A 7,814-nucleotide genomic window follows, 5' to 3' on the forward strand; every position below is an offset into this window, starting at 1 on the left:
ATATGCCCAAGGACAATTCCCTTCGAACCATGAAATGGCACTTCTCCCAATTAAGTACTGTGTTCTTTTCTTCACATCTTTTCAACAGCACACATTTAAGACTTTCCAAGCACTTGCCGAAAGATGGACTACATAGAGAAATCGTCCATGAAGACCTCTAGATATTGCCCCACCATATCGAAAAGATACTAAGCATACATCGGAAAGGTGGCAGGGGCATTACATAGTCCGAATGGCATCCTTCGATAGGCAAAGGTGCCGTAGGGACATGTAAATGTGGTCTTTTCCTGGTCTTCAGGGGCTATCTCTATCTGGTTGTAGCCCGAATACCCGTCAAGGAAACTGTAATAGGAATGACCAGCTAACCTTTCCAGGATCTGATCAATGAATGGTAAAGGGAAGTGGTCTTTCCTCGTGACGGTATTCAACTTCCTGTAGTCAATGCACATTCTCCAACCAGTAGTGACTCTAGTTGGCACGAGTTCATTATTAGCATTGGCTACGATGGTGATTCCGGACTTCTTAGGGACCACTTGAGTTGGACTCACCCATTGACTATCGGATATAGGGTATATAATACCCACATCTAATAGTTTAAGAACCTCGGCTTTAACCACTTCCTTCATGTTTGGATTTAGTCTACGTTGTGGTTGCCGAGCGGTTTTTGCATTATCCTCAAGATATATGCGGTGAGTACAAATCGAGGGATCGATTCCCTTGAGGTCTGCTATCGTCCATCCCAGGGCTCCTTTATGTTCAATGAGAGTAGATATGAGCATACTCTCCTGTTCTTTCTCCAGGTGGGCAGAGATCACCACCGGGTATGTCTCATCCTGACCTAAATAGGCATATTTCAAATCAGAGGGCAAAGGTTTTAGGTCAAGCTTCGGCGGCTTGAGATTAGACGGTAGAGGCACTACATCAGTTTGTGGTAATTCTTCAAATTGTGGCCTCCATCGGTTAACTTCAAGTACCGGTGCAGTATCAAGCAAGGCGCACGTCTCCCTAATCATGTCATCATCAAAATCATGGGAGTGGGCCAGGCACGTCTCTAGATGGTCGGAGGATAAGGTTAGAGGTGTCGTATCTTCCACGAAAGAGTCAATCATGTTAATGTCGTGGAAATCGTCATCATCCTCTGCGTTGCTGCCATTATTGAAAAAAATGTTTGACTCCAATGTCAAATTTCCAAAAGACATAGTCATGATACCATTCATACAATTGATAATTGCATTTGACGTGGCGAGGAATGGGCGACCAAGAATGACGGGAATCTGAGTGCTCATGTTATTGATGGGTTCGGTGTCCAGGATGATAAAGTCTACAGGGTAGTAAAATCTATCGACCTGGACTAACACATCCTCAATTATCCCTCTTGGTACACGAACAGAGCGATCAGCAAGTTGTAGTGTGGTTAGGGTGGGTTTTAATTCACCCAAACCTAACTGTTTGTATACCGAGTAGGGAATCAAATTGACGCTCGCTCCTAAGTCAAGAAGTGCGTGATCAATTCGATGGTTCCCGATTACACATGATATGGTTGGGCTACCGGGATCCTTGAATTTCTACGGCACGTCTTGCTTCAGGATGGCACTCACTTTCTCAGTCAAGAAGATTTTCTTTTGAATAATTTTCCGTCGCTTGGTCGTGCATAAGTCTTTTAGGAATTTGGCATATGAAGGTATCTGTTTAACGACATCAAGCAGAGGAATGTTGACTTTCACCTGTTTCAACACCTCTAGGATATCCTGAGAGTTAGAGAGAGGTTTTGGTGAAACCAACCGTTGGGGGAATGGAGCAACTGGCTTCTCTAGAAGTTCCGGTTCTACTTTTTGTGGGGCATCACTGGATCCATCATTGTTGTCCTCTTCTGGTTCTTGAGGCTTTTCGGGCCTAACCGGAAGAGTTTTATCAATGATCTTCCCACTCCTAAGAGTGGTGATGGATTTAGCATGCCCCATCTGATTTGAAGAGCTGGGATCATTATTCTCGTAGGATTGGGGATAGGTTGTGCAGGAAGCATCCCCTTTTCTATAACCGTCATACGAGAATCTATCTTTTGCATAAAATCTGTAATTCCCCGCATTGCCTGAGCTAGCTCTTGTATGGGATTTTGAACCGGTTCCTCTTGAGGTTTCACTTGATTTGGATTTTGATTGAAGAAACCTGGAGGAGTCGCCGTTTGTCCATTTCTCCAACTGAAGTTTGGATGATTTTTCCAGCCAGGATTGTATGTGTTAGAGTTAGGTCCAGTAAAAGGTCTTTGATAATTATTTACGGCATTGGCTTGTTCATTCAACACTCCTCGAAAGGCAGGTATTGTAGGACAGTTTTCAGTTGTGTGAATGTTGCAATCACAGATGCCGCAAACAATTTCATTGACCTTATCCTTCTTTCCTTCCATGGCCTCAACTTTCCTTATGAGCGTAGTCACTTTACACTTAAGATCATCCTCTTCTTTCAAGAGATATAATCCACCTTTCTCCTTTAATTGAGTCGGCCTAGACGTGGTGTTCGACTTTGGGTAATAGTCCCAAGATTGTGTTTTTTCAGCCAAACTATCGAGGTAGTCCCATACCTCGTCGATATCTTTATTAATGAACTCTCCATTACACATTGTCTCGACCATTTGGCGCATGGAAGATGTCAGTCCATCATAGAAAAAAATTTGTAATGCGCCACGTTTCAAATCCGTGTTGTGGGCATGAACTGACCAAATCTTTGAACCTTTCCCAACATTGAAAGAATGTTTCATCTTCCTTTTGGGCAAAGTTCATGATCGCTTTTCTGAGGGTAATCGTTTTATGATGTGGGAAGAATTTTTTTATGAATTCCCTCTGCATGTCGTTCCATGTGCCAATGGATCTAGGACGCAGTGAATGTAACCACGTCTTAGCTTTCTCTTTTAAGGAAAAAGGAAAGAGTTTCAGCCTAATTGTATCTTCAGATACATTAGGAAAACATAATGTAGCTATTATCTCATCGAACTCTTTCAAATGTAAATATGGACTTTCAGATTCAAGTCCATGGAATTTGGGAAGGAGTTGGATAACTCCTGGCTTGATGTCCATTTGTCCTGTGTTTTCAGGAAAAATCATGCATGAGGGCGTACTCACTCCCGCCGGTTGTAGAAAATCTCGTAAAGTACGAGGCGGGGGTGCCTGTTGCACCTCATTTTCATCTTGGGTATCCTCCACCCTGGGTGGAAGTGGAGGAGGTTGGTCTTCAGCCATAACCTCAGTTAACTCAGGGGATTTCGAGCGGTGTCTAGTCCTGCGATGGATAGTCAACCCCTCAACCAATCCTCCTTTAGTCAAGAGACGTCGAGTGTCGTCACGGGCCCACTTGGGCATGAAAACACTCGCAGCCCTCAGTTAAAAACTTAACCCTAAGAAAGGAAAAGAAAATCTAGAAAGAAAGAGAGAGTTGGAAAGAAATTACCAAATTCGAGTCCTAAGTTAAAAACCGAATTAGAGATTTCTATCTTAAAAGCCTACAAAATAGGAAGGTTAGTTTCTAAACAAAAATTCTAAAAATAAATTAAGAACAAAATTAGATTCTAAAAGTGTTAGAATTAGAAAGTTACTAAGATAAAACAAAAATAGAAAGTTAATTTCTAAGAAGTGAAAGAAATAACCTAAACTCTAAAAATAAACTATTTCCTACAGAAGGGAAGATACTAGAATTAGAAAATTTCTAAAATTTAAACCCTAATTCTAAAAATATGAAAAAGTAGAGAGATTAGGAAGGAATTACCAATTTAGAAACTTATGTCCTGATCCTATAAAACAGGAAACAAGTTAGTTTTGAACTCAAATAAAAATAAAAAAAAAAATAAATAAAAACTAAGGTTAGTAAAATTCTAATCTTAAACTAATCCTAAAACCAATTAATTTCAGAAAATCGTAACCGTCAGTCCCCGGCAACGGCGCCAAAAACTTGTTCACGCCCCAAGTGCAGGGTTGTGATGTAGTAATAAACTCGGTAAGACCGAGGTCGAATCCACAGGGACTGATACCTGTACGTTATCTGAAACCAAGAAGAACTAGAACTAGTCGAAGATGCGATCGAAAACAAATAGAATTTAGGAAATAATTGCGGAATGATTATCTAAAACTTAAGTAACTCAGAGGAAGGAAACTAGGGATTCAGAGGATCCACTTGTAGAGATCAGGGAGATCTTATGCTCGCATCAAGGGTTATGGAAGTCAAACTGAACTTACTTGATTTGGTTTTCAAGAGGTGAAAGGTGTATGAATTAGAATGGATTCCATCATCTAACCATGCCCAGGAGACAAAGCAAATAATAGGATTAAACTAATTACCAACCAATCAAAAGTACATGAAAGTTAGGAAGGGTGCGATCATCCAACCATGCCCAGGAGACGATAGTGAACAACAGGGCTTCCTGACTTCATAAAAAGGGGAAAGAAATATTCAGAGCCATTGCAAACCCATTGTAATTTCAGTCACAATGGACCATTTACGACGAAGAAAAAAATATTCCTTATAGTCATCACTAAATCAAGTTCAGTTTATGAAATTTAAAGGCACAAAGTAGAATCTCCCATCACGCCACAAGCTTCACCCCTTAGCCCTAGCTAAGGGGTTTAGCCACACATGAATGGGCTAAAATAAATACTTATCAAACGAGAAAGGGAAAGAAAAGAACAAGAAGGAAGAAGAATAAAAACCAGCCACACGTCTAGCCTCCAAAAGAACTCTCCCCTCGTGGTTCTCCCTGTCCACGTTCAAGCCTTCCAAAACCGAGTCCAGCTCACGAGTCCACTGTCCAGCCTCTGCTCACGCCGCCAGCTTCTCAGCCAAACAAAAAGACTCCAGCCACCCAGCTCCACGTTCGGCCGAATTCGAGCACCCTTCAAGAACACAAAACCCCAAACTCTTCCTCCTCCTTTTTTTTGACGTGCAGCAGCCACTGACCTCTTATAGGCTGAGGTTGGCGTGCGAAAAACCCCACCTTCCGCAGCGTCTTCCCCCCTGGTGTATCTGACTGGAGAAGAGTCAGTCTAGAAGACCGACTCTCTGTTACGCAGCAAAGCGAAAGACGTCCGTTTGGAACGAAATTTTCTGCAACAAATCTTGATCCAAGACGTTCAGTCATCTTGGTTCTAATCAGACCCACCATGGACAGAATTTGGACGGTTCAGATAGGGAATCCGATCTTCCTCTTGATCACGGAACGGCCCAAAAATTCCGGTTGCGCGCAACAGAGCTCGGTGCTTCTTGCGCTGGGACGTTGGTGGAGGCCCTGATCGAAATCAGTTGAGAAATCCCCACCGTCCATTGAATTCCTTGTGAAAAATCAGTCGGGGAGGAGTAGTTTTCGTAGGTTCTTGTGTGGCCCATTGTACTCACTCAATTCACCGTTCATCTTATGTTGTGCATCGATCTTCGTGTTTGCATCTGCATGGGGCCAAAAGGTCACCTAGGTTTTGGCCAGTGGACCCGTGGGATTCCAATGGACGGTCCAGATCGGACCGTCGCATCATGATGGTGGCCCACAAGACACTTCCGCAGGCTCTGTTTTGCGTTCGCAGGTGAGAGAACCTGTTTTGAAGAAGGGATCGGTCAGCGAGCGCGCTGACCGATTTCATGGGTCCGGTGCGCGTCACACATCCATGTAATGTGTACACATGCAACCTAAGGTGGGGCCCATCATGATGTTCATGCCAAATCCGCTCCATCCATCCGTTTCTCTATCTCATTTAAGGGGTTGAAACCAAAAATGAAGTATATCCAGCTATCGGGCGGGCCCCAGATTGATAATTTGTGGGCTGATCTGTCCGTTGGGCCACTTCCACAGTGATCCAGGAGCTGAAATTTCACGTGTACGGTTCATTTATGGTCTTCAGGCCACGTATGGAGTTTTGAACTGATCAGATGGTGGGAACCCTATGATCTTGCATTCTGGACACTTTTTAGGTCACTTGAGCTTCAATTTCTCGATTTTCTTGGACCCCTAGTGTATAATTCCGTCGCTCTTGGTCTTCTAGAGTCCGTTCCTTGCCTTGGTGCTTCTGGAGCGTCAAATCCATGCATTTACCACCTTTTTCAGTCCAGGCTCTTAAACACACCCTGTATTACAAATGCGATTAAGTGAAGTGAAGGGAATTGACCGTGAAATGCGTGGAAATGACCGTGAATCAACACGGAATCGCCGGGAATGATCGTGAAATGCATGGAAATGACCGTGAAGTGAAGCGAATTGACCGTGAAATGCGTGGAAATGACTGTGAAGTGAAGAGAATTGACCGTGAAATGCGTGGAAATGACCGTGAATCAATACGAAATCGCCGGGAAAGACCGTGAAATGCATGGAAATGACCGTGCGCATATATAGTATAATATATAGTGGGGTCCACAAAAAGTGAGGGATTTGAATATACCTGCCATTTGAAGTTTCTTAGATGGGGGGACCATTTTCATGGGGATCATTTTCATCCTTTCTTAAGCTCACAAAAGTCGAAAATGACGTGTGCGGGGTCTGTATTCTCGACCGGACAAAGGGGAAATACAAAATGAAGAAAAGGGAGGGTTTTACTGGAAGTGGACAATCACAGAGGGGGAGAAGTAATCAAAGAATCAGATTCGGTCGGCTAGGATGAAGAAGCAGGGAGAGAAAAGAAGAAAAATTAAGCGGGGGAAACATGAAATTGAGCAGGGCAAACTAGGAATTCAGCGGGGAAACATGAAATTGAGCGGGGCAAAATAGAAATTCAGCGGGAGAAACATGAAATTGAGCGGGGCAAATTAGGAAATCAGTGGGGGAAACATGAAATTGAGCAGGGCAAACTAGGAATTCAGCTGGGGAAACATGAAATTGAGCGGGGCAAAGTAGGAATTTAGCTGGGGAAACATGAAATTGAGTGGGGCAAAGTAGAAATTCAGTGGGCAAACATGAAATTTAGCGGGGGAAACTTGAAATTGAGTGGGGCAAACTAGAAATTCAGCGGAGGAAATATGAAATTGAGCGGGGCAAACTAGAAATTCAGCGGGGCAAACATGAAATTCAGCAAGGGAAACTTGAAGTTGAGCGGGGCAAACTAGAAATTCGGCGGGGCAAAATAGAAATTCACCGGGGGAAACATGAAATTGAGCAGGGCAAACTTGAAATTCAGTGGGGCCAACTTGAAATTCAGTGGGAAAAACTTGAATTTGAGTGGGGTAAACTAGAAATTCAGCGGGGCAAAATAGAAATTCAGCGGAGGAAACATGAAATTGAGTAGGGCAAACTAGAAATTCAGTGGGGAAAACATGAAATTGAGCGGGGTAAAATAGAAATTCAGCGGGGGAAACATGAAATTGAGCAGGGCAAACATGAAATTCAGCGGGGGAAACTTAAATTTGAGCGGGGCAAACTAGAAATTGAGCGGGGCAAGCATGATATTCACCGAGGTAAACTGAATCTATGTGGGAGGGAAAATTTTGAGCCTTTTTGAGGATTGCAGATGTAACGCTTATGTGACATTTTACGTCACCCTACCGAAGATAGAAAAATAGCAAATGTACAATGTATATAATACAATGTATACAATAGGAAATGGTACATAAGTGAGACAACAATGTACAATGTATATTCAACAATATATATAGTATAACATTTCAACAAAATTGCTCCCATGCTCTTAACAAATATCATCTATAGACTAGAGACAAGCAATCATATGCTATTGACTTCCTCCAATTGGCGGTAAATTTTTACATATCTGTTCCCGCTAAGGTGAGATCGCTACAAAATGTCGATTTATTTTATTACGAATATGTCACAGTCATATCCATTGTCCTGCTTCGAC

General features: G+C 42.7%; 1 non-coding gene across 1 annotated transcript; it reads left to right on the top strand.

Moving 5' to 3' along the window:
• Positions 1-2,688: 2,688 nt before the first annotated feature.
• On the top strand, positions 2,689-2,795 carry LOC131222133 (small nucleolar RNA R71). Its single transcript, XR_009159841.1, has one exon. It is a non-coding gene; the product is annotated as a small nucleolar RNA R71 (small nucleolar RNA).
• The last annotated feature ends 5,019 nt before the right edge of the window (positions 2,796-7,814 follow it).

Source organism: Magnolia sinica, chromosome 12 (genome assembly GCF_029962835.1).
Source record: "Magnolia sinica isolate HGM2019 chromosome 12, MsV1, whole genome shotgun sequence".
Lineage (NCBI taxonomy): Eukaryota > Viridiplantae > Streptophyta > Magnoliopsida > Magnoliales > Magnoliaceae > Magnolia > Magnolia sinica.